Source organism: Gymnoscopelus braueri, assembly GCF_963280865.1.
Source record: "Gymnoscopelus braueri genome assembly, chromosome: 13".
Classification (NCBI taxonomy): domain Eukaryota; kingdom Metazoa; phylum Chordata; class Actinopteri; order Myctophiformes; family Myctophidae; genus Gymnoscopelus; species Gymnoscopelus braueri.
Window position 1 is genome coordinate 24,489,080 of NC_137615.1, and position 12,342 is coordinate 24,501,421.

At 40.3% G+C, this 12,342-nt stretch overlaps 1 long non-coding RNA gene across 1 annotated transcript; it reads right to left on the bottom strand.

The window, feature by feature from the left end:
• Positions 1–9,482: 9,482 nt before the first annotated feature.
• Positions 9,483–11,169, bottom strand: LOC308098853. Its single transcript, XR_013934319.1, has 4 exons — positions 11,072–11,169; positions 10,147–10,181; positions 9,838–9,872; positions 9,483–9,606 (listed from the first exon to the last, which is right to left on the bottom strand). It is a non-coding gene; the product is annotated as an uncharacterized lncRNA (long non-coding RNA).
• Between the last annotated feature and the right edge of the window lie 1,173 nt (positions 11,170–12,342).

Genomic DNA, 12,342 nt, shown 5'->3' on the forward strand with positions numbered 1-12,342 from the left:
CACACACACACACACCCCCCCCCCCCCCACACACACACACACACACACACACACACACACACACACACACACACGCACACACACACACACACACGCACACACACACACACACACGCACACACACAAAGCTCTCTCCACAGACCCCGGAGGACAAGAAGAACCCCCACCCAGCGGGAGTGATTAAAGAGAAACATATATCAGTTTTAATACTCTGATTGTTCTTACAACAATTTTTAAACTTTAAAATGGTTCTGGAATACCGATGTTGATATGAAGAGATTTATCGTTACTATTTATCATTACTATCATCGTCCTTACTGTTATTATTGCTTCTGACGCGAACTAAGGTTTCCCTAATTCCGCCTTCGGTGGTGCTCTTGTATCTCTTGCCAATATAGTCAAGATAATCATGTACAGGTACAGAATGGTGGTAGTATATGGATATTTTGGGGGGATTTGAAAGAAACTGTATTATTCAATGCACTGTATTTTTTTTTACATTGCTCCTATGTACAAAATAAAAAATAGGGGGAAAAAGAATAGTATAACATAAAATGTGAAGCACATTTTAGAGCGACTTGTTCTTTTATGCTTAGTAGCCACTTTTGATCTTGACGCTGGTAAAGAATGGGAAAAGAAGTGATTTTGTGAAACTGTGAATTGATTTGCTCAACACTTAAGATTGTGCTGTATGGCAACAGAATAACACGTCCTTACTATTTTGACAACAACCCACTTCACAGGTGTTGAAAATGTAGCAGCTGTACTAGGGATGATGCCCATGTTACATGCTATTATAACAAGTATGCATCTCTTTGTTTACCCCACTCTTTATTTATTTCAAATGATTACTTCATAAGCCATTTCACCACTGTTACTTGATCACGTACCATATAAGATGTCCATTGTTTGTTCTGTGTCCGTAATTGCAATATTTCGTCATTCATCCTTCGGTTTTCCTGTTACATTTATCATTCTGCATAATTGTATTTTTCACAGTTGCTGGGATCAAATATAAGGGCTCTTTCATGACCTCTACCTACAACACATCACCTCTCATGCTACATATGTGTGTATTATATTGTATATCAGGGTAGAGAGGGGAAATTTGCTTTCCTACTAAACCTACTGTCCCTCTCAACATGGGGATAGAACATGGGTTTTATGTGCCATTTTTCACAGTAAATGAGGATTTGTTTCTGTAGTTTTACTATGCTGGTGGTCAAGGAGAGAGGATGTGTACTGTATATGAATCCAAGTGATATAGCAATAAGGACGATGAAAATAATGGGCATCCTTATTATGGTTTAAGATGTAAAAAAAAAAAAGAAGTCTAAAAAGTTCTAAAGAATCTCTGTCTTCCAAATAATGTTTAACATGAAAAAGTTACAATGTATTTGTTATTTAACTTATCTGCTTTCTATACAGTTTGGCCCATTCTCTACATTAACCCGTGTGCTACTCTATGGACCTGACAGTAGTAGAACTTCCACTGATTTTGCACATCATCACTTGCATCTTCCTGTTTGTATAATATGCCTTCTGCAGCCGCTTAAGAATAGCTGTGGCAGTATACGCTTATAGCTCTGTTTATTAAAAGTGCATTGTGTAATATTTATTTTTCCTTTAGCAAAACTGTGACTTTTTAGTTATGTTACATTCTTCAAAATTTACTTAAAAACTTAATTTTAAACTAGATTCTTTTTTAAGGGTTGACGAGCCAAATCTGGCTTCAAAATCTATCATTGGTATCATGGTCTCAGAGATTATATACCAAACCCTGACCCAAAGCCACACTTCCATACACACTTCCATGTGGGGACAGAGATTAACTTGATTTGCTGATTCTTTCCACCTTTCTTTCCTGCATCTAAATGACTATTGGTAAAGCTGGGTGATTACAGCTATCAGGAGAAAAATGAAGATCTGAAGGAATTGGTCTGACTGTATAGAAAGCATCTCATTTCCTTTAAGAGATCTTTTAAAAAAATGAAAATATGAACTGAAGAAATGTAACTTACATAATATATATGTATATGTGATATACATATACACGCATTCATATAAACTATGAATTTCAAATGTTTTAAGAGATGAATAATAAATTGTTAGAATTATAATAAAGATACAGAAACAGTGTTTGGGGTTATTGTCCTTGTCTCATTTGTTGCATTAAACAAACTCTTCCGCGCTTGCATTCGATTTATGTTTAAATCAGTGTGTTCACATCCGGATCGGCTGCTTTGCTTTGACCACTCATGGACCCACCGATTCCGTATCCGTTATAATGCCAGAGCGGATCTTCAACGTGCAGAGTGAAAAAGTCTGCTGTCAATCAACATTGTGTGTGTGTTTTCTTCTTGAAGGCATAAATACATATTGTATTGTATGGAAAATCCTTACAATTTGATAATAGATATAGGCCTAGATCACCTGCCAACCTCAGACCATCCGATAACAGGAGATATATTTCCAGGGGGGGGGGGGGGCTCTTGACCACGCTGCCCCCCCCCCCCCCCCCCAGGACATTTTTAACAGAGTAGATGTAATTTCCAGTTCTCTGGTGGATTTTGGGAGTTTGACACTTTTATCAGGCTTTACTTACATAGGATCCATTAAAAAGTTAAAAGTTCTAATTCACTGGGCACACACAATACAACGCCCATACGCCGTGCATACGCCGTCCATACGACGTCTGAGTCGACCTCAGTCAGCAGCTGTTTTGCAAAAAATACGTTGAAACGATGTCGACACACGTCTGACTCGGACGTCGTATGGACGGTGCGTATGCACGGCGTTTGGGCGTTGTTGTATTGTGTGCCCAGTCAGTGGGTTGAGACCTGTTGAAAAGACACGTCTTTGTGCAACTTGAATTATGGATTTTTGATTGCATTTTAAGTTTTAGATGGCTTTTCCCAACCCCGTAGCCTAAGTGAACAGTGAACACCAGTGATATTGTGAGTTTATTAAGTGGAATTCATAATTCATAATTGTCAATTATTGTTTCCCCCCTTCCTATAAATGTAAGGCAAGTTTTAGATTCATCACGCACAAACCTTACATTTCCCCACCAACATAGAAAGAATGCTATCAGTAATTTATCTACGCAATCGGCCGCGTTTCCCAACGAGATTCGTAGAGATGCTGCGTTGAGATCCTGCGCAGGTTGTACGACGGGTCTAACGTGCGTCCACACAATCTGCGCAGTACCATAGCAGCCACGTAGATTTCAGGTCATGTGTAGCCTACGCAGCTTGCGTAAGAGCCTGGGACCCGGCGAAACCAACGCTCTACCCTCATTAGTAGCAGCTGGTTGTGCCCAACGTGCAATCGCTTCCCACGTCCACGGCGTTACGTGTCTGCTAAAACTACATTTGGGAGACAGAATGGCGTATCCTACTCTCCTCCTACTTCTGCGAGAGGCGTAGCCCAGTGCAGTGCTGCCCTACGAAGCAGTTTGTTACTAGCGGTAGTAACACCCATCGTAGCGAAATAGATCCATGAAAAGACCGACCGACCACACACACACACACACACACACACACACACGCACACACACACACACACACACACACACACATTTAATTTATATATATATATATATATATATATATATATATATATATATATATATATATATATATATGTATATATATATATATATATATATATATATATATATGTATATATATATATGTATATGTATATACACACACACACACACACACACACACACACACACACACACACACACACACAACGCGGGCAGCTGCGCTGCTTCTAGCCCTGATTCAGAGCGTTAGTGGGTACAGCCACACATGTCCGTAAAGCGTCCGTCAAGTTTGACGGACGCTTTGACGGACGCTTTTTGACGGACGCTTTACGGACATGTGTGGCTGTAGTTCACTAACGCTCTGAACCAGGGCTTCGTCCTCTATATGCATGAACCCGAAGTTTACAAATTGTACTCTCACGGATGATCCGATCGTCTGATAAAAATATTAAGCATATGCCAAGTTAACTAAAGGTATATAAATGATGCTGAGCTAAACATGTTTACTTAATTTCGAAGTTTTATAGTTAAACGTTATGATGAAAGTCCCCAGTTCCTCTCACAAAGTGACAGCTGTTGCGCTCGCCATGTTTATGAATGGTTAAAACATATTTTGAAACTAGCAGATCTACAAGCTCACAACGCTTCACAAGCTTGTAGATTTGCTATTTTCAAAAGATTTTAATACATATTAATTTTGGGAAATGGGACATTCTGCATTCCTTTTGGTATTTTAAGTATATTTAATTTACTTGCATAATGGGGACACTTTAGTGTTTTATTTACCTTGCAGATGTCAACTCACCACTGTAATTTCATTCATAAATATATTATTAAAAAGTTGTATTTGGAGTGGACTGCTTCAGGACATCTGACAGTTGCCTCTGGTATTTTTATGATCCATTTCACTTTCGCAAAGGGTGTTTAAACTGCAGTGTAGCGTAGGACAGCCCTACGTAGTTTACGTAGGCTTTACGTAGACTTCGTCCAGGAGGTCTTTACGTCTATGCTGTCTCACGAATGTAGTTTTAGCACACACGTAACGAGAACCTACGACGATGGTATCTCCTGAAGCCAGTTTAGATGGCACGTTGGGGACACACAGCTGCTACTAACGAAGATAGGGCGTGGCGGGGTTGCTACTGCGCAGGTGCGTGGAGGCTCTCACGCAGCTTCTAGGCTACGCAGGAGCTCAAATTCGTTTGGGAAACGTGGCCAAAACAAGAACCAGGGGACCTGGTACTGCCAGACCCCTAGTGGTTGAAATCTGAATGGCCGGGCTTCGCATGACGTGTGTCCCTTCTATGTCCCTTCTATGACGAAAGGGGGACAGACTTTTTTGGCTGGGGCCCGGGGACAAAGTGACATACCATGTATGGAGAAAACAGATACAAAGCCTCACGTAAGCCCCGACCCCTTGGGTCTGGCAAAAATATGCTATGAATAATTCTGTCGTCAGTGCGTTTATAAAGCCCTGCATTGACTTTTGTCAGCCAGCAGGTGTCCGGCAACAACATGAGACCAAAATACTTGATAGTCACGTGACTTTTTGCCTTTTGTAGTCAAATACATTTATATAAAAATGATAATAATAATACCAGCTAATGTCCCTGCCCCAGTTGACATCCTTATTTTTTTACTCTATGGTTGACATAATCATTTTAGCCTGCTTTACTTTATGTTCGGATTTCAAATATAAAGCTTTTGACCCTGGCCAGGGTGGGAGTTGAAAGTGTGACTTGTAGTTGTAAGGCATCTGCTCTAATGTTCCCCAGCTTTAGCTCAGTCGGAAGAGCTCTTAACTTCAAACCCCAAGATCATGGGATCGAATCCCAGCACAGGAACCTTGGCATCTGAGCCATCTGGTTCCCACGGGTCTACTATATTTTTTCGCCTTTATCATAAAGGTTGCTGGACAATATATAGAGGATGAAATGCATAATTTATTAAATAATATAAAGGTAATATCAAATACATTGTAAAAAAAATCACACCCTGTGTGAAGTGGGCGGTGTCTTGCTAGCTAATCACAATACTGAATGGAGTCAACCAATCATGTACAAAAAAATAAATACATTTATTGAAACACTCTTTATGATGGAAGAAACCATAACTTTAAAAAAACAAATTTATGTTTTTTTTAAAGTTATGGTTTCTTATATAGGGCTATGCACATGTGTCATGTGACACTGGCCAATCACAGTCCTGAATAGACTGTGATTGGCCAATCACGGTGCAGGGTTAGGCGGGGTACATTTTTGGCCAATCACAGCGCAGGATTTGTTGTACAAATTTCCAAACCTCACTTATAGGGGCGGTTTCACCGCCCAGAAATGAGAGACATGACGCTTTATTAGCAAGACAGTCTTTTATTATATTATTCCTCATTTTGCTGGTTTCCCCTGAAACCCCTTTACTGTTATAGAGTAGAACTGCCTTAGAATCTCTACTGATTATGTGGCCATAGCTGAATGGTTAGGGAGCCTGCTTGGCAATCCATAAATCCCAGGTTCGATCCCAAGCCTCAACAATGTGTCAAAGTGTCCCTGAACAAGACACTTAAAAGAATAGTTCACCTAAAAAATACTTATTTTCTATCAATTACACACTCCATGAAGCCTTCAATTTGTGGAGATTTTTTTGTTTTTGACACATTCCTGAGCACAGACTCAGACATATTGGTTGGATGCATGGCACATATAATAGGCTATCGCATTGTAGATTAGTAGGCGATAATTCCAATATTCACTATACACTCCTCATGTTTAAGCCTAACTGAATTATATATTTATGGACTTGTATATAAATTGTATATATTTTTGGACGACTTGTGCATTTAATTTGTCGGCAGGAATTTGCCTGGATCCATTTATTGCGGCCGTGTTTCCTTTCTTGCTTATTATACATTTTACTTCCTCGTATGATTCCGGGGAGACATCAAATTTCTCTTTTGGGTCTTGAGTCAAGACCGAGGCTCCCGGGGAGACATCAAATTTCTCTTTTGGGTCTTGAGTCCCAAGACTCAAGACCCAAAAGAGAAATTTGATGTCTCCCCGGGAGCCTCGGTCTTGATTCAAGACTCTTTTGGGTCTTGAGTCTTGGGACTCAAGACCCAAAAGAGAAATTTGATGTCTCCCCGGGAGCCGGGACCCAAACCTCAAGACTCTTGAGCTAAAAAGTTTGTGAACCACTGCCATTTAGAACAGCACGTTTTCAACCTTTTTCATGCCAAGGACCCCTAAATTGATATACATTTGGCCGCGGACCCCCATCTGAAAATGTTTTGTGCCAGGGACCCCCAGAAGCAAAGATTTGAGTTAAAAATGTCAAGATTTTTCTAAATAGAGAGCTTGTAGATCTGCTATTTTTGAATAGCCAAAGCTAAGTGGTTAAAAATGATTGTGACGCTATCAGTGGCGTACCCACCGTAGAGGCAGCCAGGAACTAAAATCTCACCTCCCACGATTCTGTCGGACCATTAGCCCGCCTCCTCGTCCATTCACGCGGGCAGGCAGCTAATCACCACCGTATCCATTCAGCAGAGCGACCCATGGGGTACCAGGAGTGCCAGGGGTGGGGGTCTGGGCCATCACCTGTACTCACCTGGCATAAAAGGGGCTCTGAGAGCAGCTTGAGCCATTCATTACTAAACTACAACATGAAGAGACCACCACTGAAGAATTGATTGATTATACTTGCATATTGTTTTTATTAACGTTTTTAAGTTTTGTAGTGAGTGTAGTGTTGTTAACTTGTTTCCCCCAAGATTTTTCCCCGAAGGGGTGGGGGGGATCTCGCCTGCCTGTTCCATGAGCTGCTGCAGTGCTGCTGTTCAGCCACAGAGAAGAACGCCGCTCTGGTTTTGGCCTCCATGATTGTTCAAGTTCAAGGATTCTGCTAGTATCGACTTTCATAGGAATACCTGAAGCCCGGCTTTACCATCCTGGCTCGACACAGCCTGGCTTGACAAGGTCTAGCTTGAAAAAGTCGCTCCTTCTCAGCCTGGCTTGGCGTTCATGGAACGGAATAAACCAGGCTGTACGGACCAGACTTTGTCAAACTGGATTTGACTTAAATCCAGGCTTATTTAATTCTCCTTTCGTGTAATAGGCGGCTGGTCTACAAATGACCTGGCATCTGTTTACATAACATGCTATCTAAATGACATTTTAGCCTTTGCAAAAGGCTCCATTATGTCTGGAGTTTATCCAGACATAATATACATAAAGCGACAGTAAAAGAGTAACATTCCCATTCTCTCAGAAAGAGGGTGTGTGTGCCAGAATCAGAGAGAGAGAGAGAGAGAGCCCACTCACACCTTCCAACAAAAAGAACAATCAAATACTGCCATTATGATTTATATCAAAAACTCAAGGAACTAGCAAATTAACATGAATGGCCGTGGCTGCATATCAGTGAGGGGTCACACAAAAAGGGTGGAATCCCCCAAAATAGGAGAAATGGAAGAACAGGAGTTGTCCAGGAGAAATGGTAACAGGAGTCTCCTGATGAAAACAGGAGATTTGGCATGTATGGCCTAGATATACCTTTATTGATCCCGCGGGGGGAATCCAGGCGCCAGAGCCACCACAGCAGTAGGTACAAGTTACAGATAAGGACAAGTACAATAGTTACAGAAGAATATTAAATCACAATAAATTCACCTTCAATAAATGTAAGGTATACTAATAAATAACCAGGTGTACCAAACATTTCTCAGCTCATCCTATAAAGCATCCCATTTCTCAAGTGGGAGAGTGCAGTGACAATTTCTTCAGCTCTGGCAGATTTGTCTGGTTTCCAAGTTGAAATAATTCTACATTGTGGTATTGATACTTTTACTACAAAAGCTGAGTTCTTCCACCACTGCTAAGCATGCACTGATAAGAGACGTTTTGGCTTAAATTAATTAAGTCATGGGTTTATTTATTTCATATGAGCGACTTGTGATCTTAGTTTCAGAACTGAGACAGAAAATGTTACGGTTAGGAAATACCTTACTTTTACAAAAGCTATCCACTTCTACATATGTCTGCTTTCTCTTAAATCTCAACAAGCATAAATTATTTTCTAGCATATCAGCACACCTCTATTGGGGCTATAGTCATGTAGTACAACTGAATTGCCAAAGAAAATGTACTTGGTTTCTGCAAGCCTACGATAACATTTAGCCCTCACAAATGTTTGCCCTGCGTTTGTATACATTGGTGAGACCCTGAAGGCTATGGCCAAATAAATAGATTTGTAATAGCATGCAACTTAGTGTGTGGCTCTATATGCCACAATCTCCTCAGATATAAGCATTGTAAAAGTTGTTGGTTCAAACTCACTGGATGATTTTTTTTACACTGTACAGAGAGGGGGTGCTCATTTGTTCAAAGACTTTTCCCTCTAGTCATCTGCATGTTAATGTTGCCTTTCCATTAAATTAAACAAGTTCAATCAGGAACCACATCAAATGTTTTCCCCTTTGATTTCTCACTCCAGATGCCATTACCTTACCAATTAGTAAGGTGTTGTGGGGGGGGGGGGGGGGGGTCTTCTTTTCCTTGCTCTGGCAGCAAGACAAGTTACTTTATTCAGTTTGTTAATTTATTCAGTTTGCTGCATTAGCGACTTTGACAAAAGAAAACAAGTTACCTTTTTGCATTCTTTATTCACTTCTCTGCTGCATTAGTGACTTTAACAAACAAAAAAAATCCATCAACACACTACATAATACTCCTCTAGGTTTACACATTACCAGAACATGAGACAATTAAAATAGAGGTGATGGCAAAGCAAGTACAAAATTAAGATCTACAAAATTAAGAGCTACAAAATTAAGAGCTGCATCATGGCAATAATCACAATAAGTTATGTTGTAAATTCAAGACACGTTTGATCAGAAGGTGGGCTGGGGGGGGGGGGTGGTATATTAATGTAATAGAGTCAAACTGGGTCAGTTAGTCCAAGGTTGAAGTCCTTTCATGAAGTCCATTCAATCCTGTCCTGGGCTAGCAGGAACACTTTACCTTGTTGTATTGATGTTAAAACAGACGAGGGTCCATCATCTGTGTGCAACAAAAAGATATGATCAGGAACCATAATCTACTCAGAGCCATCAATTTTACATTTTAGTCCATTTCTCTAGCATACGTCTCCTCAGACCCTGCCTTGTCAGGGGCAGAGCCGCACTTTTATCACCACTGATTCTCTGAGCCCAGTGCAATACATCATAAGAAACAAATTCTGCTTGCTACTGTGGAAGCATCAAGGCAATAATGCAGACATGTCGAACCTACCTTATGACATTCCACTTTAAAGCAGCATACGTTGCCTGTGGGGAAGAAATACACATGGACATTACTACCATGTTGCAGCATGAACAAATAAACAGAAAACATGATGAAGGCATCATCTCCTCAGCCTCTGGCCTGTCAGAGCCAGAGGTGCACATTTATCGCCACGTTATTTCAGAGCCCAGTGCTAAACATCACAGGAGAGAACGACTCAATGCTTAACTTATTTTCTAAGTGAGTGAGTGACTAGCAGGGTTTCAAGAGTGAGCAATCATATTCATTTCATTGGAAGTTCAGCCATGTGAAACCTACCTCATCATAGTCCAGCTTCATCAGGTCTTCAGTGCCTTGGAGGAACAAAAATATACGGGTTATTATAAATACACATTGCAAAATGGACAACATTTGGACAACAACAACATGGACAAATGGACAACACATTGAATTGGACGTCATCTCCTCAGGCTCTAGCTTGTCAGGGCCAGAGGTGCACTTTATTCAGCACAAATTCAGAGCCCAGTGCTAAACATCACAGAAGACAGTGGTGGAAAAAAACTCGCATGTTTTACTCAAGTAAATGTATCAATACTGCAATGTAGAAAATACTGTTACAAGTAGAAGTCCAGAAATTCAAAATTGACTTGAGTAAAAGTAAACAAGTAGAAAGTAGGCTACATTATGCAGAATGTCCCATTTCACAAGTTTTCAGATGTATGAGATGCATAAAATATTTTCGGTGACACACGCGTGTAGATCAGCAATTATCAAATGGCCGAAATGTATATAGGGCTCTATATAAACTTAAGTTCTCAAATAGTAGAGTAAAAGTGTAATATTTGCTCTGAGATGTAGTGGAGTAGAAGTAAAAGTACAGAAAATTGTACTTAAGTACAGTACTTGAGTACACATACCTAGTTAATTTACAACACCGACAGAATTAGACGAGACAAAATAACTGCGTTATTACCGTTGTGTAGCTACACACTTTGTAAGTTAGTGGGTACTTGGGGAGTTGTTCGGTTAACGTGAGCTACACGTTGGAACCATGTGGAATCACCACGCGCTTAGAGGCCCAGGCCCAGCTGGTCACAACCTCACAGTAACAGTAACAGACTAGCTTGCTCATGGGTCAACACGCTCGGATAAACATGAAAACGACGCATTAATTCAACAACACATAAATAACTAACATGGTAAAATACTTTGAAAAGACACGCAGAAAGACACGAAAAATTACCATTTTACATCGAGCGTCGTCCGACTCGTCCCGCACCGGGCTACCAAGCAACTGAAAGAACTGCACATGGAGAATGACTTGTCTTTTTATAGCAAACGTGCTCATGGCATAGAGTTGTAATATAACTAGCGGGCGGACTGCCCCGCCCACACACATTCATTTCAACAAAAGTTGCTCACAAGCGTTTGAAGCGTATGAAGCACCCAGAAGCACCTCTTCTTCTAAGATTGGCTCCAATATTGGAGATAGAGCATGCGTACTAGCGTTTCAGACCATAGAAGCATGCGCAGTAGCATTTTAAATGCAGAAGTATTGCAATTTAAGATTTGACCACCAGGCGACGGCAGCTTCACTGTTCTACCGCGGTTCTGGGGGCTTGGTGCCGCTTGGTGCATGCTCCGCTAAGGACCCCAGCAGAAGAGTAGTGTACAAAAATGCCTTATCATAAACATGTATTTAATAAATGAGCTATTACGCCACGGCAATATTTATAAATTCACCTAAAATAAATGTAGTAGGGTCGTTGTGATGAAATTTAAAATATTATAAGATTCGGATATAGTGAGCATACCGAAAATGTGTTCTTCTTTTAAGGGAAGACTTGCTTAATGCAGTATTTTGGGGTCATTAAAATGTAACTCTAAAAAGTTTCCAGTTTCACATGATGTAAATAATATTTTACAAGAGCAGCCTAATTCTCTACACAGGAATGCTACTCTAACTTAACCAGCAAAACAATATCTCAGTCAGGATTCTGCATCTACTGAATGAAAGTACATTATTAATTAAAACTATGATTTTTAAAAAAAAGTATTGTGTGTGTGTGTGTGGGGGGGGGGGTCCCTGATGACAGTTAAATGTCAATTTAATGACTTTTAAGACCTTTTTAATTCCTACGAACAAAATAAATAAATAAAATTACATGAAAAAAGACCATTAGCCTACTACATCAAAAGTAATCAACACACTATAGCCTACAATATAAAATCTAGTCAAACAATAATATAAGAAAGAGGCAATTTAAAAAAAAAATCTGAACTGAGTAAAACAAAATAGTAATGCCGTCCACTCCTATAATTCCAAGTGCTTGTCAGGGTGGGGGGTCCCCAGTTCAAATATGATTATTTTGGGGGGTCCCCATTTCAAAGGTCCCCAGTTCAAATATGATTATTTTGAGGGGGTCATGGCCTGAAAAGGTTGAGAACCACTGCCTTAAAGAATAGGGATGGGTGTCGTTCAAATGCAGCAGTGCATAACTGCATAGCCTATGT